Source organism: Capra hircus, chromosome 2, assembly GCF_001704415.2.
Source record: "Capra hircus breed San Clemente chromosome 2, ASM170441v1, whole genome shotgun sequence".
Lineage (NCBI taxonomy): Eukaryota > Metazoa > Chordata > Mammalia > Artiodactyla > Bovidae > Capra > Capra hircus.
Window position 1 is genome coordinate 25,516,572 of NC_030809.1, and position 26,284 is coordinate 25,542,855.

A 26,284-nucleotide genomic window follows, 5' to 3' on the forward strand; every position below is an offset into this window, starting at 1 on the left:
TTGCCATTTCCTTCTCCAGATTATATTATAAAGGCCAAGGATCATGGAAGGACCATCCACCTCCACCCCCATCAATTCCGCACCTACATCCACATACCGATAGATGAGGAGAGACCTAGGGTGACTGCAGCCTAAAAGTCCTTGCTGTGTCTTCTTTTCACCCTTCTCTGGGTGCTTAAGCAGTTTTCTATAATCTTAAACTGTTGAAAACCACATGCATATATTTTTCCTCTAAGCCAGAGTGTTCTAATCCTTACCAATGCAAAAAACAGTACTTTACTGTAAAATTTGTCCTATGTAATTAAATGATGTAAGTGCAAGACAACCGGTAGACTTAAACATTTTTTATTTCTAATTTTTAAAAATTTTATATAAAAATTGTATGATTTTTAAAGGTTATTTTCTGTTTAAGTTATTGATACTATAAAATATTGGCTGTATTCCTTATGTTGTACTATATATACTTGAGCCTATCATATACCTAATAGTTCATACTTCCCATTCCCCCACCTCTGTATATTACCCTCTGCATCTCTCCACTGGTAACCACAATTTGTTCTCTGAATCTGTGAGTTTGCTTCTTTTTTGTTATAGTCGGTAGTTTGTTGTATTTTTAAGATTCCACTTATAAGTGCTACCATACAGTACTTGCTTTTCTCTGTCTGATTTATCTCACTTAGCGTAATGCCCACCAAGGTATCCATGTGGCTGCAGATGGCAAAATTTCATTCTTTTTAATTGGCTGAATAGTATTCCATTCATCTTCTTCATCCATTCATCTATTGATGGACATTTGGGTTGTTTCCATATCTTGGAAATTTTAAACAATGCTGTTATGAACATTGGGGTGCACATATCTTTTTGAATTAGTATTTTTGTTTACTCAGGACTGGAATGACTGGATCATATGATAGTTCTATTTTTAGTTTTTTGAGAATACTTTATACTGTTTTCAACAGTAGCTCACCAATTTACATTCTCTCCAACAGTGTAGGAGGGTTCCCTTTTTTCCACATCCTTGCCAACATTTGTTATTTGTATTCTTTCGGATGATAGCATTCTAACAGGTGTGAGGTGATATCTCGTTGTGATTTTGATTTGCATTTCCCTGATAATTAGTGACGCTAAACATCTTTTCATGTACCTGTTGGCTGTCTGCATTTTGTCTTTGGAAAATGTCTGTTTGGTTCTTCTGCCAGTTTTTAATAGTTTTTATTTTTTGGCATTGAATGATATGATCTGTTTATGTACGATGGATATTAATGCCTTATCAGTCTTATCATTCACAAATATTTTTTCCCAATAAGTAGCTGGTCTTTTCATTTTGTTGATGGTTTTCTTTGCTGTTTAAAAGCTTGTAAGTTTAACTAGGTTCTATTTGTTTATTTTTGCTTTTATTTTCTTTAGCAGGTAAATCCAAAAAAATAGTGGTGGAATTTGTCAGTGTTCTAAGTTTTTCTCAAGGAGTTTTATAGTATCTGGTTTTACATTTAGGTCTTTAATCCATTTTGAGTTTATTTTTGTGTAAGGTGTTAAAGAAAGTTCTAATTTCATTCTTCTACATGTAGCTGTCCAGTTTTTTTTAGTACCACTTTTTAAAAGACTGTCTTTTCTTCATTGCATATTCTTGCTTTCTTTGTCATAGGTTATTGGCCATAAGCGTGTGGGCTTGTCTCTTGGCTCTCTCTCCTGTCCCACTGGTCTATATGTCAGTTTTCGTGCCAGTACCATGCCATCTTGATTACTGTAGCTTTGCAATATGGTCTGAAGTCAGGGAGTGTGATTCCTCCAGCTGTGCTCTTCTTTCTCAAGGTTGTTTTGACTATTTGATAACTTTTGTATTTGCATACAAAATTTAAAATTAAAGATAAAGAAAGAATAAGAAAAGCAGCAAAGGAAAAGTAACAAATCACATAAAACGGAGCAGATACTATAAGGCTATAGCTGACTTTTAAGCAGAAACTTCAGGCCAGAAGGGAGTGTCACAATATATTTAAAATAATGAAAAGGAAAAGCCTATAACTAAGAATACTCTATCCAGCAAGCCTCTTGTTCAGACTTAGTGGAGGAATCAAGGGCGGGAACGGAGTTGCATATGTAAAGAATGGACATGTGGACATGGCGGGGGAGGAAGGGAGGGTAGGATGGATTGGGAGATTAGGATTGATATAAATGGCACCCCACTCCAGTATTCTTGCCTGGAGAATCTCATGGGCAGAGGAGCCTGGCGGGCTGCAGTCCATGGGGTCGCAAAGACTCGGACACGACTGAGCGACTTAACTAACTAACTAACCATGTGTAGTGTATAGATAACTAGTGGGAATAAATAGCTAGTGGGAACCTTCTATATAGCATAGGGAGCTCAGCTGGGTGTTCTATGATGACCTACATGGGCGGGATGGGAGGTAGTAGGTGGAAGGTCCAAGAGGGAGGGGATATATTTACACACATAGCTAATTTGCTTCACTGCACAATAGAAACTAACACAGTGTTGAAAAGTAATTATATTCCAATTAAAAAACAGCCTTACAGATAAGCAAAAGCTAAAAGAGCTTAGCACCACCAAAGCCCGCTTTATAACCAATGTTAAGGGGGCTCCTCTAGGTGAAAAAGGAAAAGCCATTACTAGAAACAAGAAAATTATGAAATGAAAACTCTCATCAGTAAAGGCAAACAGAAGTAAAAGTAGGAATCAACTGCAAATAAAGCCAGTAGGGAGGGTTAGGAAAAAGGTAGTAAAATCATCTATATCTACAATAAGCAATTGAGGGATACACAGAACAATTAGATATAAAATATAATATCAAAAGCAGTAATTATGAAGGGGAGGAAAGTACAAATTCAGGGTTTTTAAAAATGCATTTGAAATGAAGAGATCAGCAACTTAAAATGATCATGTATACACAGACTGTCATACAAAAACCTCATGGTAACCACAAACCAAAAATCTGTAATAGATATACATAATAAATAAAAAAAGGAATCTAAACATAACACTAAAGATAGTAATCAGATCACAAGAATACAAAAGAAGAAATGGAAAAAAAAGACCTACAAGGCAAATCCAAAAGAATTAACAAAATGGCAATTAGAACATACGTATCAATAGTTACTTTAAATGTAAACAGATTAGAAGCTCCAACCAGAAGACAGACTGGCTGAATGAATACAAAAACAAGGTACAGATATATGCTGCATACAAGATACTCAATTCAGTTCTAGAGACACATACAGACTGAAAGTGAGGAGAAGGAAAAATGACATTCCATGCAAATGGAAATCAAAAGAAAGCCAAGGTTCAGTTCACTTCAGTCACTCAGTCGTGTCTGACTCTTTGCAACCCCATGAATCGCAGCACGCCAGCACTCCCAGTCCATCACCAACTGCCAGAGTTCATCCAAACTCATAAAGCCAAGGTAGCAATACTTATATCATACACTATAGACTTTAAAATATAAACTGTTACAAGAGACGAAAAAGGGCACCACATAATAACCAACAGAGAAATCCAAGAAGATGTAACAATTCTAAATATCCTGGATCCAACCTAACATCTCTTCAATACATAAGGCAAATATTAATGGACTTAAAAGGAGAAATCAGCAGTAACACAATTATAGTAGGGGACTTTAACACCCCATTTACATCAATGGGACAGAAGCTCCAGACAGAAAATCAATAAGGAAAGAGAGGTCTTAAATAACACATAGACCAAATGGACTTAATTTATACAGAGAACATTCCAACCAAAAGCAGCAGAATACATGTTTTCAAGTGTGTATGGAAGGTTGTTTTGAAATGGTAATTCAGAAGAAGTGTCCTTCTTATGTGTAGTTTGTATTGCAGGCACTCTTACAATAATTTTCCCACAAAGTCTGGTTTATTCTCTGTAGCAGAGACATCTCCCAAGATGATTGTGATGGAGAGGGGACCACTGTCAGCGCTGTAAGGAAGAGCCAGATTTCCCAGGAGCACTGGAGCTAGGTGAAGCCTATGGGAGGTATGAGGTCCTGCAGCAGCCAAATAGACAAGGGGGTTGTAACTGGAGGGAAGGAGCGAGGATTGAACAAGAAAGGAAAGTGGTTTGAAAGAGTGGAAGCTGGTTTTAGGCACATGTTACCAGCAGTACTGACTGGCACTGGGGAAGGACAGCAAAGAAGAAAGTTCCCATAGGCCCACCTTAAAGAGATCTTGCTTTGTCCATTCAGTGGGGAAGGAAGAAACAAAAGTATTAAAATAGAAGCCAGAGGGATGAATTGTGAAGGGGAGAGACTGATCTTTCAGGGACTAGAAGTTGTATGGGTGGGATTCGCTGGCCACCCTCTCCCTTGCTCTTAGTCCTTTTCCTCTAGTTCTGACTCTCTCCCAGTGGTTTTCCATATCTTTTCCTCTTTCTAATCCTTTGGCTCTTTTCATGTTCTCAGAGTATGTCTAGCTTTTTCCAATATCTATTAATGGTGCTCTTCTGGCATAAAATATGACTACTTTTGCTAGATTTTCTCATTTTTTTTGCCCCTAAAAATAGGAAAGCTCATCAAAGTTAATTCTAAGTTGCTTTGGCAAGAGCCTGGTTGTTTGACTGCCCCTCTATTTTCCCAACTTTATAGGACAGATCTCTTAACCAAAACTGTCAGCTCAGTCCCAATCTCAGTACTTAGAGAGTAAGTTCAGCAACTAGTCATCCTACTGCTAGCCCTGCTCTTCCTCTGGGATGCTGGGCATGTCCCTGGGTTGCTTTCTGCCTTGTTCTTGAGTTCTACCATGTAACCTGGGTCACACATTCGAGTTCTTATTTTGTTATGTCCAATTCCTGTTCATGATACTCTGACAAGCTCTTTAAGCCTTGCAGGACAGGAGTCTTACTTGGTTTTTGCCTGAATTGAAGGAATGAATGTTATCCCATTTGGGTTGCATAGTAGACTGGTTATCTATCATCCACTTTGGGCCACGCTGTTAGCCTGGCTGCTTATCTTTTCCTCCTCTCCATGTCTAGGTATAATTCCCAGGGCCCCTCTAGCTCCCCATCAACTATTCTGCAGAGTATTCCTTTACTTTTGTCATTTGAAAATGCTAGGTCCGTCTTTGTCTAATAGAAGGCAAGCAATCCCATTAAACACAGTTAGGTACCTTTATTCACAGCTGAATGCATCCATTGATTCATGATAATGAAAAGATGGAATCCCCTCTTCCAAAAGTGGCTTAAAAGGATCTTCCAGAGTTAGCCATGTGTAGGGATCTTTTATCTATTAAGCAAGACAAATACAAATTAGTTGCAATGGGGATCACATATTCAATTATTCTATTGAAAATATTGTTGTAGAAAATATTTCCAAAGAGTACATCAATGTTAACTGTTTTCTTCTTTTTATATTGAATTTATAGAATTTTGAAAAAGAAACAAACCTTTTAATTGATCTAGTATAGGATTTTCATGGCCCAGAAAAGGGAAATGGATTCCAAACAGATTAAATGAATTGTTTAAGATTATGCAGTTTGTAATAAAATTGGGTCTAGAACTTGAATTTCCTGGTACTTTAGTTCTCTTTTTGTTGTCACACTCTTTCTGATCTCATCCCAGGTTAATAGAGGATAATGTCCCAAGAGATATGAGTTGCTCTCTATGCTGGCTACACATCTAGAACCATCAGAGAAGCTTTTAGAAGTACAGATGCCTGGGGCCTATATTCACTGATTCTCACATTTACTTAGTCCAAGCTGAACTCTGAACTGGAGTAGTAATTTTATTTATTATTATTATTTTTTTAATACAAATTTATTTATTTTAGTTGGAGGCTAATTACAATATTGTATTGGTTTTGCCATACATCAACATGAATCCGCCACAGGTATACACGTGTTCCCCATCCTGAACCCCCCTCCCACCTCCCTCCCCGCCGTACCATCCCTCTGGGTCATCCCAGTGCACTAGCCCCGAGCATACTGTATCATGCATTGAACCTGGACTGGTGATTCATTTCATATATAATATTATACATGTTTCAATGCCATTCTCCCAAATCATCCCACCCTCTCCCTCTTTCACAGAGTCCAAAAGACTGTTCTATACATCTGTGTCTCTTTTGCTGTCTTGCATACAAGGTTATCATTACCATCTTTCTAAATTCCATATATATGCATTAGTATACTGTATTGGTGTTTTTCTTTCTGGCTTACTTCACTCTGTATAATTGGCTCCAGTTTCATCCACCTCATTAGAACTCATTCAAATGTATTCTTTTTAATGGCTGAGTAATACTCCATTGTGTATATGTACCACAGCTTTCTTATCCATTCATCTGCTGATGGACATCTAGGTTGTTTCCATGTCCTAGCTATTATAAACAGTGCTGCGATAAACATTGGGATACACGTGTTTCTTTCAATTCTGGTTTCCTCGGTGTGTATGCCCAGTAGTGGGATTGCTGGGTTATGAGGCAGTTCAGAGCTGGAGCAGTAGTTTTAAAAACTTCCCCCCCAATGTAATGACAATTTATATCTGGAGTTGAAGCTCACTGGAATAACAGATCAGGCAATTTTGTACTTTTCTCTTTTAAACTTCATGATTTTTGTTGATATCACAATGCCACAACCATTAAACTTTACACCATGCAAACTTTTTACTTTTAACTAATTTTTGTTTAATATTTTTAAGTATTTAGAAAAATAAAAAGAATAATAATTTATAAAACATCAATGTCTCCACCACCCAGTATTGACACTTGTTCATATTTAACCACATTTGCTGAGTATTTTAGAATTATATTAATAACTGAAGTAAAACTCTGCAGACAAAGTTGAATCATGCCCTTTCGGGCTCTCATTTTTATTCCCAGGTTTTCCTCTGTTATGATTACCTTAAAAGTCCAGACAAATGATTCACTCCCTTGTGTTCCTTTTCCCTCCTAAGAATCCAGAGGAAGGGCTTATTTGCAATAAGGAAAAGACCTGCTGAGTTATCAGAGAGCTTTAAGATTCTCCCAGTAAATAATGATATCCTGATGCTACAGAGTACATCAGCTGAGTCAGGATAGTAAATAGCTCATCCACATTTTGGTAGGAGAAAAGTGGCTTAGTGAGAAGTTTATGGAGGTCAATTTTCACACTCATGAAAGGACTTGGGAATCACAGACCACAGTCATGTATTTAAGAATGCAAAAATCCAATAGCCGAAGATATGCAGAGCTATTATTTTTCTTGGCTGAGACTAATCATTTTCTTCTTTTCCCCATAAATTGGGGTTTTAAAATGTTGTTGCTACTGCTTATTTCTCTTGGCACATGAAATGACTGAGTTTCTTTATTCCCACTGCATTTTCTGTGTACCCTCTTGAGCTCCTTCTCTTGAGTAAATAACCCAGCTTTTCTGTGGCTTTTATAGCAGTTTAGCACTGTTTTGGCAATTTTTCTCCCCCCCTCACCTCTGGCTATGGAGTTCTGTGGATCATAGGTATGTGTTTATCCTTTAACTTCTGAAGTTGAGTGTTTTATTTTATTGTTCTCCGGTGGACAATTGTCTTTTCCCTGTCTACCCTTCTGTAAGCACCTTGACCCAGACTTCTGTTCTGATTTCACACTCTGTCCATTTATAGTCAGGCAGTGGCTCCTCCAAATGAAGTGATTTCCTTGGTATGCTCTGTGTGGGGTATGTTTCTGTTGAATGGCATCGTGTTCTGCACTCTTTATTTTCTGTTGTTAAAAAAAAGAAGACAGGTGAAAACCTCCATCCTTAATACATTTCAGTTGTCTCCTTAGGTTTCACTTCAGATCTAACCTCTTTCTCCCTCTCTCTCAAGATCTTGTTCTTTATATTATGTTGCATACCACCCCAAATGAACTTGGGCTAAAGCTAATTGCTTTCCCCGTCTTAGTTTTTCCACTCAACACTTGCTGCATCCTCCATAGCTGTCAGATCAAATTTTTGCCAAGAAAGAACAGACTTGGAAGATCCAAGAAGTTCCTGAAAGCAGAAACATGTGTTTTTATAGGTTAACATCAAGTACATTGAAACATATGAAGAAGAGGAAGGAGACCATGAGTGTGCAGTAGCTTGAAACACCACATCCACCCATTTAAGAAACTGTAATACTGAAAACTGGAAGGGGGCAACAGAGGATGAGATGGCTGGATGGCATCACTGACTCGATGGATGTGAGTCTGAATGAACTCCGGGAGTTGGTGATGGACAGGGAGGCCTGGCATGCTGCGATTCATGGGGTCGCAAAGAATTGGACACGACTGAGCGACTGAACTGAACTGAATACTGAAAATGCAGAGAACATATTTGTTCTGTTCACAGAAGTGACTGGTTTTCTTTTGAAAGCCTTTGCATTTTAAAGTAAGAGCATTTTTTCTCTGTTCCATAATTGGAAGACTGTGAAAGTGAAAGTGTTAGCTGCTCAGTCATGTCCAACTCTTTGCCATCCTATGGACTGCAGCCTGTAGCCCACCCAGGCTCCTCTGTCCATGGGACTTCCCAGGAAAGAATACTGGAGTGGATAGCCATTCCATTCTCCAGGGGATCTTCCTGACTCAGGGATCTAACCCAGGTCTCTTGTATTGCAGGCATCAGGGAAGCCCAATTTGAAGATTATGGCCAAGTAAATACAAAGAAGATAGGACCTGTAGCGTGAGAATGAGCTCTTTAGGGGAAGGATGGGATGAACTGAGAAAGTAGCACTGACATATATATACTACTGTGTGTATAATAGACAGCTAGTGAGAAATTGCTGTACAGAACAGTGCTCTGTGATGATGTAATGAGTATGATGGGGAGTGGGAGGGAGGCTTGAGAGGGAGGGGATATATGTATATGTACATATATGTACATGTATAGCTGATTCACTTTCTGGCACAACTGAAATTAACACAACATAAAGCAATTATAATCCAATTAAACATAAATTAAAAAAAATAAGCTCCTTTGCTAATGGTTGGGAAGCATTTATTTCCTAGGGAGGTGCAGGAGGCTGAGAGCAGGGCCTCTACAGGCACTTCCTCTTCCTCTGAACCTGGAAGCTGGTTGATGATATAGCTACGAGTCATTGGGTCCCTCTGTTTGTCTTTGGTATGCCTCTCAAAAACATGTCATGGGCTGCTAAATTGGGTTTATACTTTCTGAGATTAAGCTGAGCGGGTTCTAGTGGAGGCTAGTGGAAGCACTTGATGTGTAGGGTGGTGGATTACATCCATATCTGCTTTAGGTTGTTCAATTGTATTTTGAATTCCAGCTTTTAAAATAGCTTACTAATGGCTCCTAGCCATTAATGTTGTTTTCCTTTTAAAAAGTTCCACTGCATGCTAATGAGCAGTTTAATGCTAACAGAAGCTAGTGCATGGCTATGCAAGCTGAATTCTGCCATATGCTTAACTCCTGTTTCACACAAGCACTAAGTTTGCAGAATGCAGGGTTGCCACAAATATCCAAGTGCAGAATTAGGTCCCATGGACAAGTATGTGAGTGAAAAATTTGGCTCATGTATATACCCTTGGAAAAAATTTTCCCATAGTTTTCTTTTCTCTAAGGTATTGAATGGGCCAACACTTGTCCTCATGTTTCAAACATTTCAGCCCCCCTGAAACATTTTGATTGCCTCTAACATTGGCTAGAATTGCACAACATTATGTTCCAAATGATATCTTTTTCACTGGCTTCATATAATTCCAGAATAAACCCTCTGCTTTATCCACTATACCCTTATGTATATGGCTTCTATTTTTACTTTGCTTCTTCCTCTGTTTTCTTTCTACTATTTCATCCAACATGTTTTGAATTTGTGTAGTTGTTTATATTTGAGACAATCATACTTGAAACCAACAATACTTACTTTATTTAAAAAATATTTGTCTTGATGCAATTCCCAATTTGGGGACCTGGCACATCAAACTCAATAGAAAGAATGCAAGTCTTGGGAAGATGAAATAAACCCATGATGTAATTGACAGAGTTGATGTGTTGATTCCACTCTTGTGGAATTAAGATCTTTATTTTATTATCTTCAAAACTCAACAATAACAGAAACATAAGAGTAGTCTTACAATAGTAAAAGCCAATGTTTCTTTACATGAATGAGGAGATTTTGAAAATGCACATTCGTGATCTTGTTTCTTGTTCATTTCATTCAATCATCAAATATGTGCCTTAAGATATGACAAGAGTATCTGTATCTGTGTGTGTGCTTTCATTTTAAAGGACTCAGATGTTTACTGGTAGGTTAACAACATATGTTACTCAGAAATTGGGAGACCTACCTTCTAGATCTACTTCTAAAACACAGAAGCTATCATGCCCCATTGAAGAGAGAGATGCTCATGAAGCTTGGCCTCAGTTCATTAACAAAGTAGAATCAGACACCAAGTTTCTTTGGTGCAGCTTGACTTTCCAGGGAAAACCCAGTTTTATGACCCCATTTTCAGCTAAGCCTCTACTATAATTCTGTGGAAGTGTCATTAGTTTCTGTCATGTAGACTTCAAGGCTGTCTATTAACCTGACTAAATTAACTTCTGCCTCTGGCTTTTTCCTGCCTGGCTCATCTGCTGAAAACTGGCCCTTGTAACTTTGATTGACCAACCTTTCCACAAATCCCTCAGTCTTGATCTTTGATCAGCTGATTAAGTGGTAAGAAGTTCCATTTCATTCCCTTATTGGTCCTCACATGTGTTTTTGACCATGCCTAAATATTTATTGCCATGTCCTAACTTAGCAGCTGGGTTTCTGGAACAGCCCCTTCCTTCTCCTTCTCTTTTTCTACTTAATTTCTGATATTTCCACAATCTATTAGTTTTATCTTTATTCTTTGCTTATCCTGAGCTACTCCACAGCAGATCTCAGACAAAGATATGGAAACAAAAATTAAGAAGGGAGATGATCTCAGGAGGCACTTGAGAGGGAGTTAAGAAGAGAGATGGTGGGGAGGGTGGTGGAAGAGTATTATTGAGCTACTGTTGTGGGAGACAGATCCAATCCCTCTGGTGACCCTATGAGAGATGGTGGTGGGGGGAATACCTCAGGATTATCCAACTAATGAAGTGCGAAAGTTGAAGTATTTACCACTCAATCCCTCAGGGTTTGAGGTTTGTATTTAACTAGGTGTTAACTCCTGACATTTCTAGCCTGCCCTGTGTGCTCTTTTGGTCAGAAAAAGTAAGAAGTTGTCACTACGTTCAGGAAGGGTCTATCAAGCTGCAGGTAACCTCCAGGGTGGGCTGTGTCAGCTTTGATTAGGATATTGGCAGCACTGGCCCCACTAGGTCTCAATATGCAGGCTAAAAGAATTTACTAGAAGGAACTGCTGCCTGGAATTAGGAAGTGCTAGTGATGGAAAATTTGATTCCTGGGGGAAAGATTATCTTTCTGATAGCCCTTTCCCACCAAAGGCAACACCTGAGATCTCTGAGAGGTAACAAAACAGGCTTTCCCACTGTGAGTGAGAGCTGAGGAATTTAGCATTGAAAGAAAAAGTCTAGAAAGAGTGTTTCACCAAAGATGAGCCCACCAAATTCCAGGCTATTCTAAATTATTCTGCGATTTGGATCCATGAGAATGTCTTGTGTTTCCCAAATTTAAGTATTTTGCAAGTCTCAGTCAATCCTAAAGGAAATCAGTCCTGAATATTCATTGGAAGGACTGATGCTGAAGCGGAAACTCCAATACTTTGACCACCTGATGTGAAGAACTGACTTATTGGAAAAGACCCTGACGCTGGGAAAAATTGAAGGTAGGAGGAGAAGGGGACGACAGAAGATGAGATGGTTGGATGGCATCACTGACTCGATGGACATGAGTTTGAGCAAGCTCCAGGGGTTGGTGATGGACAGGGAAGCTTGGGGTGCTGCAGTCCATGGGGTCGCAAAGAGTTGGACATGACTGAGCGACTGAACTAAACTGACTGACTGAACTGAGAGACCAAGTGATTTTGTAAATGATAGGTCAAGCCCACCTTAGTGCTGCTTATGATTCTTGTACGTATTTAACTGTCTTGTTGAAAGAAGCATTTTGTTTATGTCTTAAGCACAAAGAAGTGCTCAGAGACTGAATCTGACATTCAGCTAGCTGATCTCCTGTGAGCACAGCAGAGAGATGAACAAAGTTCCATATCCACTCTGTTTCTAATTCCGAGTTGGGGGAAGTATGCGTAATCTAAATGAAACTCACATACACAAAGTTTATTTGTAGATATGGTTGTAGAAGAGATTTGTAATGAGTTGTATATGCTTAATTTGAATGCTTGGTAAATTTTGGTTATACGCTTGTGTGTATGGTATGTGCATTAAGCCATTCTAAGGGTTGCCTTTGGTTATAAAGTCTCAGTTTAAGTACTCTGGCAGGACAGACCCTGCTACACATCTGGTTGTTTCTTTGTTCTTGGGGAGTGACTAATTTTGATCAGATCTACTTGCACCTCCTACTTTCAAGTAAAGAGAAGATAGATTCCGGAATTAAAACACCAACATTGATGTTTGTATACAGAAATTTAAATTCCTCTATAGGCCATAGAACCATAACATTCTATACTGGAAATGAACTTTAGAGAGATAAAGTATTAAAGGGTTATGGACAAAAAGTGACTTGCCCAAGGTCATAGAGATAACAGCATATCTTTAACTTGAATGTAATTTTGGTGATATACTGCCAGACCATCACAATTTTGATTAATGCTAGTGCCTGTCATCATGTAAAGTTAAGACTCATTTATGGATTCCTTTCAACACAGCAGAAGCTATTGTAGTCATAAATTTCTTCAACTGCGGCAGCTGCTGTGCAAGACAGTAGTAAAAAAATCCAACATTAATCTCTCTTTTTTCTGAAGGTTTCAGTACTTTATAGACTTTTATTATTTATTATAATGTGCTCAGTTGTGTCTGACTCTTTGAGACCCCATGGACTATAGCCTGCCAAGCTCCTCTGTCCATGGAATTTTATGGACTTTTAAACCACCCCTTTTGCCAGCTGAAGTGGGGCCATATGGCAGAAACTTTCCCCAGAAAGCAGCCAATGACAAGAAGAGCCTTGACTGATGCACATTAAGAAAAAATGTTGGAAGAAACAGAAGAGTAAGAGCTGCTAACTTAGGAAAGGGTATTTATACAAAGCTTTCAATGCTAACCAGGCAATGCCGTGGAAGAATGACCTGCTTGGCAATTGGCAAAAGGAAATATGAGGCTAAAAGTCACAGTAAACACTCTTTCTTTGTTTCTCCCCAAAGAGTGCCAACACATTTTTAATTCTCAACAGATATATTATTACCTAGAACTAAACAAGGTACAGATTTATCTTTCTGGGAATAAATATGTATTAACTCTGCAACAGTGTGGAGGAGGATTGAATCACTTATTCCATGGTCAGTAATAAACAAAAACACACAAAGAGGAAATTATTCCCCTAGTACACCATAGACCTCTCACTGTCTGCTTTGGTTTAATAACTATCAACGTTTATAACTATCAAAGTTTTCTGACTTCTTGTCAGAAAAGATGACTATATTGTCGTTAGAAATTTTCCAAACAAATGCAGTGAATTTCTTTGATGCAATGATGGTGTTTTTTAGAAACAGATTCCTTAATGGGTTATAGGCTTCTCTTTTCCTTTGTAAGGTTCTAAAGGCTGAACGAAGTATTTGAAATACAACATGCTAATAACAAACACCACATCCCATAAAGTAAGCAGAAAAACAAAGGCCCTCACAGTAGGGTACAAAAATATGATGATGACTTTAATTTAACAAGGAAAGATAAAATAAATTTAGAGCTGTAACTGATGATTTAATCTAATTTACCTTTAAAATCCATGGAATAGTCAAGAGTTGAAGACACCTGCCACCAGGAGGCTGAAATCTGAGAAACTGTTATGTGCCCTCAGTTGCAATTGGAGGTAATTTAATTGCAATTACTGCACACAATTTGTTGAATGACATTCTCATAAACTCTGCTGAGGTAAATATCATATTATTACAAATATAATTTCTGATTTTCCCTGCTTGAAACAGATGAACGACAAAATTAAATGCCACTTCCTAAACATCTAAACAACAATGATAATCGCAACAGTTTATAACATCCTTAGTCTGGTTTCTGATCTGTGACTTAGAAGTTGGAAAGTCATAAACCTGTGTTCATTTATGACTGGAAAATTAATTTCTCTCCTCTGGAGGAATGGAAGGAAGGCATTTTTCTCAGCTCTTTGACTGTGGTGTCAATGGCCTGAGAAGATAAAGTTCAGAATGGAAGTGATGTCCTTATTAATATCTTAATAATTTAGGTGTTTATGCTCAATGTTGAATCTAAATGTTAGCTCATAAGTGTTAGGTTGAAAAGCTAAACTAAGATTTGAAACTAAACTTCATCTTAGAGTTCCTTTCAGAGAACATTTAATGGACGCTGATATATTGAGTGCCCATTAAATGTTCAGGCTATACTTTTAAAGATGAAAACAAGGGGAAAAATGATAGAGGCATAGGATGTGGGGGTGGGGAAAGTATAACAGGTTTCTGCCTTGACCAAATTAACCTGGTGACTGTAAGGAGCACCTGTGTGAGCACAGAAGTGCGTCAGTCTTTAAGAACTATTGCCCATGGAATAATATGGGATTTCTAGCTCTAGAAATTTGTAAAAAAGCTGAGCCATTAGATCATTGTTTGGGCTAAAAGCAAATGAATAGTGTATTAGTTTGCTAGGGCTGCCATAACAAATTACCATAGCCTGAGGGACTTAAATGACAGATATTTATTTTTTTCTTCACAATTCTGGAGGCTAGAAGTCTGAGATCAAGTTGTTGGCTGGGTTATGTCTTCTGGGGCTTCTCTTATTGTCCTATAGATGGCTGTCTTCTTTCTGGTTCTCCATATCATCTTTCCTCTGTGAGTGTCTTGTGTCTTGGTCATGTCTTCTTATAAATTTACCAGTCATACTGGATTAGAGTGCACCTTAATGACCATTCTATAGGCCATAGACCCTTTTTAGCTTAACCTCATTTTAACCTTTCACCTCATTTTAGCTTAATGACCTCTTTAAAGACCTTATTGCCAGATATAGTCACATTCTCAGATACTGGGGGGTTAGAACTTCAACATGTGAATATTTGGGGACATAATTCAACTCACAGGAGATGGGTTGTGTGACATGTGGAAATTTTGTTGAGGCTGTCTGATAATTCTCTGAAATATCTTGAATGACTGAATAATGATATTCTGTGTTGTGGATATTCTGAGAGAGGTAAGTGGAGAGCTAAGGCAGAAATTAATTAATTTTAACTATTCTCTATCAGGGAAGGTGGTTTTGACATTTGTCCTTAGAATTTCCCCTTAACACACAGCCCTGTCCTTTAGGGGGCTCCAGAAAGAGGAAGGTAGAAAAATAGAGCTGTCTTAGACTTCTGTGCTACCTATAAAGTGAATGAGATGTGTCATCAATATTATGGAGAGTCATGTTTTGTCATGATTGTCAAAACAGAAAATTTACTACTTCCTAGTGTTAGTTTCAGAGAAGAGAAAGTAGCCAGCACTCCTAGTTTATTTTCAATTCTTCCATGTATAACCAGCTAAGCCACTAGTCCTTGGGTTGATGCTTAGAATTTCATATTTTAGGAGAAAGCTCTGTATTAACCCTACTTGCCCAATTAGTTAACTTCCTCTAATTGTTCTATCAAATCACTTGTATCAGATATGTGCCTTTTGCCACCAAAGGAGAGTTCCAATCATTTTTATAGTTTTCAGATGAGACAAGCTTAAATAGTATAACTGGTGGGTTCTTTTAGCATGAAATAACTTTCCCAGTGGGGCTTCCCATGTGGCGCTACTGGAAAGACTCCTCTTGCCAGTGCAGGAAATGCAAAGATGTGGGTTTGATCCCTGGGTTGGGAAGATCCCTTAGAGGAGGAAATGGCAACCTACTCCAGTATTCTTGCCTGGGAAAGCCCATGGACGGTGGAGCCTGGCAGCTACAGTAATAGCATCGCAAAGAGTTGGACATGACGTAAGCAACTTAACATGCACACAACTTTCCCACTAGGTTTTCATTCTTCAACTTTTAAAATCTCCAGGCCATTGCTTCCCATGCTGTCAGGAATCCAAGAAGTAATACTTCCAACTGCTTATTTTAGAATTTTTGTTAAGGTTGACTTTTAGGTATATGGATTTATATCAGTGCAGTTCAGTTGCTCAGTCATGTGAGACTCTTTGTGACTCCATGGACTGCAGCATCCGAGGCCTCCCTGTCCATCACCAACTCTCGGAGCTTGCTCAAACGCGTCGGTGATGTTGGTGATGCCAGCCAACCATCTCCTCCTCTGTTGTCCCCTTCTTCTCCTGCCTTCAATCTTTCCCAGCATCAGGATCTTTTCCAGTGAGTCAGTTCTTCACATCAGGTGGCCAAAGTACTGAAGTTTCAGCTTCAGCATCAGTCCTTCCAATGAATATTCAGGATTGACTTCCTTTAAGATTGACTGGTTAGATCTCCTTGCAGTCCAAGGAACTCTCAAGAGTCTTCTCCAACACCACAGTTCAAAAGCATCAGTTCTTCAGTGCTCAGGTTTCTTTATAGCCCAAATCTCACATCCCTACATGACTACTGGGAAAACCATAGCTTTGACTAGACGGACCTTTGTTGGCAAAGTAATGTCTCTGCTTTTTAATATGCTAACTAGGTTAGTCATAGCTTTTCTTCCGAGGAGCAAGCGTCTTTTAATTTCATGGCTGCCGTCACCAACTGCAGTGATTTTGGAGCCCCCCAAAATAAAATCTGTCACTGTTTCCCCATCTACTTGACATGAAGTGATGGGACTGGGTGCCATGTTCTTAGTTATTGAATGTTGAGTTTTAAGCCAACTTTTTCACTCTCCTCTTTCACCTTCATCAAGAGGCTCTTTAGTTCTTCTTCACTTTCTGCCATAAGGGTGGTGTCATCTGCATATTTGAGGTTATTGATATTTCTCTCTGAAATCTTGATTCGAACTTGTGCTTCACCCAGCCTAGCATTTGCATGATGTACTCTGCATATAAGTTAAATAAGCAGGGTGATAAGATGCAGCCTTGATGTACTCCTTTCCTGATTTGGAACCAATCTGTTGTTCCATGCCCAGTTCTAACTGTTCTTGACCTGCATACAGATTTCTCAGGAGGCAGGTACGGTGATCTGGTATTCCCATTCTCTTGAAGAATTTCCCACAGTTTGTTGTGATCCACACTGTCTGGCATAGTCAATAAAGCAGAAGTAGATGTTTTTCTGGAACTCTCTTGTTTTTTTTGATGATCCAATGGGTGTTGGCAATTTGATCTCTAGTTCCTCTCCCTTTTCTAAAACCAGCTTGAACATCAGGAAGTTCACAGTTCACATACTGTTGAAGCCTGGCTTGGAGAATTTTTAACATTACTAGCATGTGAGATGAGTGCAATTGTGCGGTAGTTTGAGCATTCTTTGGCATTGCTTTTCTTTGGGATTGCAATGAAAGCTGACCCTTTCCAGTCCTGTGGCCACTGCTAAGTTTTCGAAATTTGCTGGCATATTGAGTGCAGCACTTTCACAGCATCATCTTTTAGGATTTGAAATAGCGCAACTGGAATTCCATCACCTCCACTAGCTTTGTTCATAGTGATGCTTTCAAAGGCTCACTTGACTTCACATTCCAGTATGTCTGGCTCTAGGTGGGTGATCACACCATCGTGGTTATTTGGGTCATAAAGATCTCTTTCATATATTGTATATTGTATATGAAGATCTCTTCTGTGTATTGTTACCACCTCTTCTTAGTATCTTCTGCTTCTAGGACAAGAAATCTCACATTACCTGTTTTGAGACTCAAAGCATCCGTATGAGTGGGAGGAAGAATTTGCATACAAAGACATTTTGCTCCAGAAGTTAAAGATTTGTCCAAAGCAATCTATCTATTGTTGAGTGGAGGTACCATGACCAAGCTTGGTGTTCTATTATCCTGTACTTGTAGAGAACCAAGGCAGTCCTTTAAGCTCAATTCACTGTGTAATGGAACAATTTTGATTAACCACAAAAAGTAACACTGTATGTTGAAGGATACTGACTCAGCCTTGTGTTCCTCATAATATAGGGAAAAGAATCATTGTAGGTCTTCTACCTTTATTTGTAAACTTTAAAAATAATGTCCTTGCCTATTTCTCAGGTCACCTGTGGAAGACTGATATAATGATACTCAGAAATCTCAAAGAAATTAAAATTCTTTTTCTGCTTGAATGTATTTCTTCTTAGTTGATTATGGCTGGGAATCACTTAGAAGGAAAATAAATCCTCAAATGCTTTAGGTTCAGAAAACACCTGGAGGAAGAAGAATGAAGTGGGAAAGATTACTCCATAGGAGGTAATTCTCAAACGTTATAGAATGTTTTAAAATTTGTTAAAATCTTGCTTTACTATCCATTCATTTACTATTTCCTTTACCATATTTATTTTTCATTCACAAAATTTATTTCCTAGGTTTTTTAAAGCTCTTTCTCAGAGGTGTCCTATCCTCTGTACTACTGTTTATTCAATAGTTTAACTGAAGTGAAAAAGATGTCATGGATCCTTTAAGGTGGATCAAAGGTCAGAGGCCAGACTTTCTAGTATAGGGTCTTGGTTTATTTCTAGATGGGCTAGATTTAGATGTTTGCCTAAACCTGGTAGTTTTCTGATTCTAATATTTATTTTTCCCTTGTTTTAATTATTTTATTTTCTGAGAGATTTTTAGTCACATTCACAGTATATTTGACAGCACACTAACAGACATCAAGTACCAAGCTGTCTCAATATTTTATGTGTCTTCTCTTTAAATTTTCCTTGTCTGCATGATAATTAAAGGCTATTGTACTCAGATTGTTTAGGTTGGAATTGACAAAAACCCAAATTTAAAGTAACTTAGGCAAAAGCAAGAATTTGTTAGTTCATGTAACTAGGATGGCTGACATCAAGTCCATCTTGATTGAGGCAAGATTTAAGCTAAGGTGTCTAAGTAGAGTAGAAGGTGAAATGAAGTTCATTTGCTGTCTTTCTCTTCTATCTCCTAGCTCTATTTATTTCTGGGTTGGCTTCTGTTCCAATTACGATTGTCACAAACAAACCACCCTAAATCTTCCCCTAACTTCATGGTATTTTGTGGGTCAGGAATAAGAGAGGACAGAGCAAGGAGGGCTTTTCTCTGCTACACAATGTCTGAGACCTCAGCTGGAAAGAACTGAGTGATGACCGGGGGCCAGAATTGTCTGCAGACTCATTTACTCACATGCATGGTGCTTGATGGTAGAGGCCTGGCTGGGACATCAGCTGGAGCTGTTGGCCAGAACACTGACATGTATCCTTTTCCTGTGACTGCTTGGGCTTCCTCAGAGCATGGTGACTGGGTTCCATAAGTGAACATCCAAGAGGATCAGTCAACCTGGTTTGCCTTTTATGTCCTAGTCTCAGCGTCACTTCTGCCATTTCCCGGATTCAAGAAGAGGAAACATAGACCCCCATTGCTTCATAGGAGGCATGTCAAAGGAGATCATGGGGAATGGGAGATATCCCATTTTGTGGCATTCTTTGCAAAAATATGATTGGCCACACCTTTATTCTCAGTCTGGCTCTGTCCACATGATAGTAAAGATGGTCCACAGAAGCTTCAGGCATTTGTGGCCCTTATTGCTGGGGAATCTCAGAAGGAGAAAGACTCTTTCTCTCTCTCAGGCTCATTATCATTCCCAAGAAAAGGGCCAGTTGGGTCATGTGGCCCCTAGTGGCAAGAAGTAGGGACATGTGATTGGCAGCAGATATTGACAAGCTTATAGTAAGCCAGGGACAGGTTTTCAAAAGGAGAACAGTTTTTTTTGATACAGAAGGAAAAGGAGTACTGACCGACATAAACAACCAATGTTCACTATGATGGTTTCTTTAATCACTAAATATTATATGCTCTTCCCTTCTTCTTAATCTAAATTAGCTCATGTACTCTAGGAAGCTAGTATTTTCTCTGTGATAGCACTCACCAGTCCCACAGTTGTTGATTTGCCTTTTTATCTTCCATGCTAGAACCCAACATTGTATGGTAATGATCATGTCTTATTTAACACTATGTCTGCAAGGGCTTCCCTGGTAGCTCAGCTGGTAAAGAATCTGCTTGCAATCCAGGAGACCCTGGTTTAATTACTGGGTTGGAAATATCCCCTGGAGAAGGGAATGGCTACCCATTCCAGTATTCTGGCCTGGAGAATTCCATGGACTGTATAGCCCATGGGGTTGCTGAGTTGGACACAACTGAGAGACTTTCACTTTCAGAGAAGGAGATGGCCACCCACTCCAGCATTCTTGCCTGGAGAATCCCAAGGACAGAGGAGCGTGGCAGGCTATAGTCTGTGGAGTCTCAAAGAGTCGGACATGATTGAGGGACTAACGCTTTTCCTTTTACTACTGACAAAACTAAAGGTAATCATTGGTGTGAAAAACCTAAGTACAATTCAACTAGGAAGAATTTGACAATCTTTAGATAGCTTCCATAGCTAAAACAGATGTTCCCTGTTGGTTCAGCAGTAAAGAATCCACCTGCCAATGCAGTAGATGTGGGTTCGATCCCTGGATAAGGAAGATGCTCTGCAGAAAGAAATGGCAACCCACTGTAGAATTCTTGCCTGGGAAATCCCATGGACAGAGGAGCCTGGCAGGCTATGGTCCATGGGGTCACAAAAGAGTCAGACATGACTTAGAGACTAAATACCAACAACAATGACAACAGCTACAAATTCTACAAACAAATTCTACAACAGTGGTTCTTAAAGTATGGTATCTGGACCAGCAGCATTAGCATTATCTAGGGAGTTAGATATGCAAATTCTCTGGCTCTCATCCCAGAATCAGAAACTCTGGGGGTGGACTGACCAGCATTCTGTCTTTTTAACAAGCCCTGCGCATGATTCTAAAGCACCTTGAAGATGGAGGACCAGTCTTCTAAATGCTCACAAAAGTTCATTCACTGTTGAATGAGCAAAGTATATCCCCCAGGACTTTCTGTAAACATGTCCTCTGGCCAGTGGTTTGGACTGTGTGTGCCTTGGACATTTGTTTGTTTGGTCAAAAGTGAACATTCTGCCCGGGAAAACAGTTGTCTACAGCATAGTTGGTACCAAAACCTGACGTTGAGGCACTGGCTTTCCAATCAGCTGAAAATAGAGGAGGGTCCCAGCAGTGGATGAAGTAGAGGGGGCTAGGCAGGACCTTTTTCATAGTTACTGAGAGGAGCTGCAACCCTGAACTGCTTCTGATAGGTGGTTCAGGTTTGCCAGGAACCACCAGGACACTGAAAACTACAGCAGGAAATGCTGGTTGTCCTTACACTTTCTTTCCATCATGTTGACATGAATCCAGTATGGTGAAAAGATAACTTATTCCAAATAGTGCAAGATGTTTCCCTCTGCAGCCCAGCCTCTGTGCCTGCACTTGCATAGAGACACAGGGAGACGAAAGCACACGTGGACAAATTATCTCCTCAGTTACACATGTACAACTACTAATGATTTCAATGGGAGTCACTGTAATAACCACGGGTCGGATTTGGCCCATGCAATTTAAATTGAACTAAAGCCCAATTTGTAATACTTTAGTTGAAAACCAGCAGTGATTATAAGACTAGCATGTGATTAAAGCTTCACCTTCAAAATCTGCTGCCCAGAAATAGAAAAAGTTTAAAAAATCATTATGTATTTTTTTTTCCAACTTGTAGTAAAGAATGAATTGTTAAAACTTCCAGCCTAAGAAAAGAATTAAAGTATTGGGGGAAATTGGATATTCAGGATGGCTGTTTTTCATTACTCCACAGCTAATGAAAAAAGTGAGACTTCAAATAGGATTCTGCTTTCATTGTTTCTGATTCCCCACAAGGAAAATTTTTCACGTTTTTGGAAACCATATCTATAACTTTGATCCCAAAGTCAATCTAATCCTAGAAAACATTTATGAGTTTGCAAATTATTAATTTTAATTACTTTAAAATTCTCTTTTTTTGAAATTTTCTTGGGCTCCAAAATCACTGCAGACAGTGATGGTAGCCATGAAATCAAAAGACACTTGCTCCTTGCAAGGAAATCTGTGACAAACACAGACAGAATATTAAAATGAATAGGAATCACTTTGCAGACAAAGGTCCTTATGGTCAAAGCTATGGTTTATGATCAAATCGCCAACATTCGCTGGATCATAGAAAAAACAAGACAGTTCCAGAAAAACATCTACATCTGCTTCACTGACTAACTAAAACCTTTGACTGTGTGGATCACAAACAAACTGTGGAAAATTCTTAAAGAGATGGGAATACCAGATCACCTTACCTGCCTCCTGAGAAACCTGTCTGCAGGTCAGGAAGCAACAATTAGAACTGGACATGGAAAAAGGAACTGGTTCCAAATTGGGAAAGGAGTATGTCAAGGTTGTATATTGTCACCCTGCTTATTTAACTTATATGCAGAGTACATCATGAGAAATGTCAGACTGAATGAGCAAAAGCTGGAATCAAGATTGCAGGAAGATATATCAATAACCTCAGATATCCAGATGACACCACCCTTATGGCAGAAAGTGAAGAGGAACTGAAGAGACTTTTGATGAAAGTGAAAGAGGAAAGTGAAAAGGCTGGCTTAAAGCTCAACATTCAAAAAAACAAGATCATTGCCTCCGGTCCCATCACTTCATGGCAAATAGATGGGGAAACATGGAAACTGACAGACTTTCTTGGGCTCCAAAATCACTGCAGATGGTGACTGTGGCCATGAAATTAAAAGATGCTTGCTCCTTGGAAGAAAAGTTATGACCAACCTAGATAGCATATTAAAAAGCAGAGACATTACTTTGCCAACAAAGGTCCATCTAGTCAAAGCTATGGTTTTTCCTGTGGTCATGTATGGATGTGAGAGTTGGACTATGAAGAAGGCTGAGTGCTGAAGAATTGATGCTTTTGAACTGTGGTGTTGGAGAAGACTCTTGAGAGTCCCTTGGACTGTAAGGAGATCAAACCAATCAATTCTGAAGGAAATCAACCCTGAATATTCATTGGAAGGACTATTGCTAAAGCTGAAGCTCCAATAGTTTGGCCACTTGAAGTGAAGAGCCAACTCATTGGAAAAGACTCCGGTGTTGAGAAAAATCAAAGTCTAAAGGAGAAGGGAGAAACAGAGGATGAGATGGTTAGATAGCATCACTGACCCAGTGGACGTGAATTTGAGCAAAATCCGGGTGATAGTAGAGGACAGAGGAGCCTGGCGTGCTGCAGTCCATGGGTTCACAAAGAGTCAGACATGACTTAGAGACTGAACAACAATAACAATTGTTGTGTAATAATCTACGTTGGACAGTTAGTGGTTAAGTACATCCATTTATTTTGCTCATGGTTTTGTGGGGCAAGAATTCAAGGGGGCTCACATGGTCACTTTCCACCTGGCATCAGCTGGGGCATCAGGGGCTGGAAGGGCAATTCCACGATAGCTTCTTCACTCACTTCAATGCCACTCTCTTCTAGTGTGGTTACTCCACCTGCTTGGGCTTCACATAGCATGGACTTCTTGGGAGGTCTCCTTTCTTCCCCACTGGCTGTCTTCCAAAAGACAGGAAGTGGACCCTGCAAACGTAGTTTTAATGCCTCTTGTAAGACTGGTGCAATATCATCTTCATCATATCTATTGGACAAGCAGTCACAGGACCCGTCCACACTAAAGGGGAGGGAAAACAGATTCTACTTCCTGATGGGGGAATGACAAACCTCCAGTGCGAACCCATGTGGGACATGGGAAATATCACTGTGACTGTCTTTAGAAAATATAATCTGCCACATTCTTAACCTGAATTCACTTAATATATCCTAAACAGCCATTTTAAACTTCTCCATTCAGTTTAATTGGCAACCCACTCCTGTATTCTTGCCTGGAGAATTCCATGGACTGAGGAGCCTGGAGGGCTACAGTTCATGGGGTCACAAAGAGTCTGACACGACTGAGCAATTAACACTATGATGCCATATCCGGTAAGCACAAAAGCCAAGTAGCATATCACTTCCTATCATTAAATATGCAGAAACCATTCATTCTTTGTACAAGAGAATGTGTAGCTATATTTAAGTGTTTATTAAAATTACTAATTTGATACAGATTATACCTATAGGCTAGATAGAAATGTGGCCAAACATAAGTAGCCTAAATTTTGAATCATGGAAGTTGACTGCTTAAGCATGCCTTTATAGATAAGAGGGCCTAGGAGATTGCCTAAGTACACACAGCTGAGTTTGCTTTAGTTGGGGTTTCCCCAGAAGTAGACTCAATGACAGGTATCTCAGTCCTAGTAACTTATTTGGGAAGTGATCCCAGAAAGCAGGTGTGAAGAAATGGGGAAAGTGACAGGGCAGGATTCAACTCAATAAATGTGAGTCAGTGAGTGAATTACCCATGCAGGCAACTGAGTCTCACCAGGTACACCCTTCCCCAAACCTGCATGAAATACACCTTGAAATCTGCAGCCAGAAGATGGGGAGCCTGGTTAATTTACTGACTGCCACCTTCTCTGAATTGATGGTTGCCTCTGGTCGGGTACTTACTTAAAATCCTTCTTGCTGTTGAACAAGTCTTTGTGATGCTAGAGGAAGCTGTTCAGGCAATGAGGAGAGATTAGGTGCTGAAGGTGGGAAGTTGACTGTGTTGGAAGCTGTCCACTCTACCTGCTGGTGGATTCAGATGTCCCAAGAGGATATGGGGCAGGGCACGAACAGCATCTGCTACTTGGTTGAAGATGGCATAATTAGCAGAATAGAGTTTCAAGGATCATAATCCCTATCATTTGGGGAGGCACTTACTGTATTCCAAGTGCTTTACATGTATTTCTTAGTTGCAGTATAATTGATTTATAATGTTGTGTTAGTTTCAGGTGAACAACAAAGTGATTCAGTTATATATAGATAATCAATATGGATCTACTGTATAGCACAAAGAAATATATTCAATATCTTGTAATAACTTATAATGGAAAACAATTCTTTTCTTTTTTTGTGCTATACAGTAAGTCCTTGTTGATTATTTGTTTTATATAGTGTGTCTCTGTTAATCCCAAACTCCTAATTTACCTCCCCACCTTTCTCCTTTGGTAACTAATAAATTTGTTTTCTAAGTCTGTTTCTGTTTTATAAATAAGTTCATTTGTATCATTTTTTTTTAGTTTGCATATGTAAGTGATTTCATGTGATATTTGTCTTTCTTTGACTTACATCATTTAGTATGATCATCTCTTTCACAGAGTCATCATAACAATTGTATGGATAAATATTAATATTACCTCCCCCCTTTTTTTTACTAATTGCTGAAGCAATTGAGGCTTACAGAGGTTTAATAAGTTCTCCAAAGCCACTTGGATGGGAAGTGACAGAGGGTTGAAATGGGAACCTCCATCATTTTGTTGCCATAGTCCTCACTCTTAACAATGATACTACCCTAAAAACACAGCCATGCTGTCAGTATGATATCTCATCAAGACTCCTGAAGAGTTCTCCCAACTCTTCCCCAGTGGTCACTCTTGCCTCTTATAGAGCAGCTAAAATGCTTTTAAAAAAGAAAAAAAAAAGGTCTCTCTCTCTCTTCCACTAGCTCCTCATGCTCTTGGAATAAAATCCAAAAACTGTAGCAAGGCCAGCATGATTTAACCCCCTGTATCTCCTCAGCTTCCCCATGCCACATTCACTCGGGCTGCTCATGCTGCGGTTGCACTGGCTTAACTTCCCTCTGACCTCTGACCCCTCCACTAGTTCCTACTTAGAGTCTTCACACATCTTCTTCCTTCAACATGGGATGCTTTTCTCCTGGATCATTTTAGAGCTGGTTCCTTCTTATCATTTCAACATCAGCTTTAATGTTGCTTCCTCAGAGAAGATTTCTGGCCCAAGTTATGAACACAGCAAATCAGATTTCTGGAAGACTGAGCTGTAAGGTGTTGGTGGCTCCCTCTAGTTTTTTTCTGGTGTATGTGCATGCATGCTCGGTTATGTCCAACTCTGTGACCCCATGGACTGTAGCTCTCCAGGCTCCTCTATCCATGGAATTTTCCAGGCAAGAATAATGGAATGGGTTACCATTTCTTACTCCAGGGGATCTTCCACCTCTAGCCTCAGATAGGTGCAGATCTACTTTATGTCTATACTTTTGCTTTTATAGAAATTTCATATAAATAAAATCTTACTACATGTAGTGTTTTATGTCAATTTCTTCTACTTGGCATAATGTTCTCAGGTTCACCCAGGTATCGATAGTTTATTTATTTATTTATTTATTTTTGGTCTTACGTTTAGGTC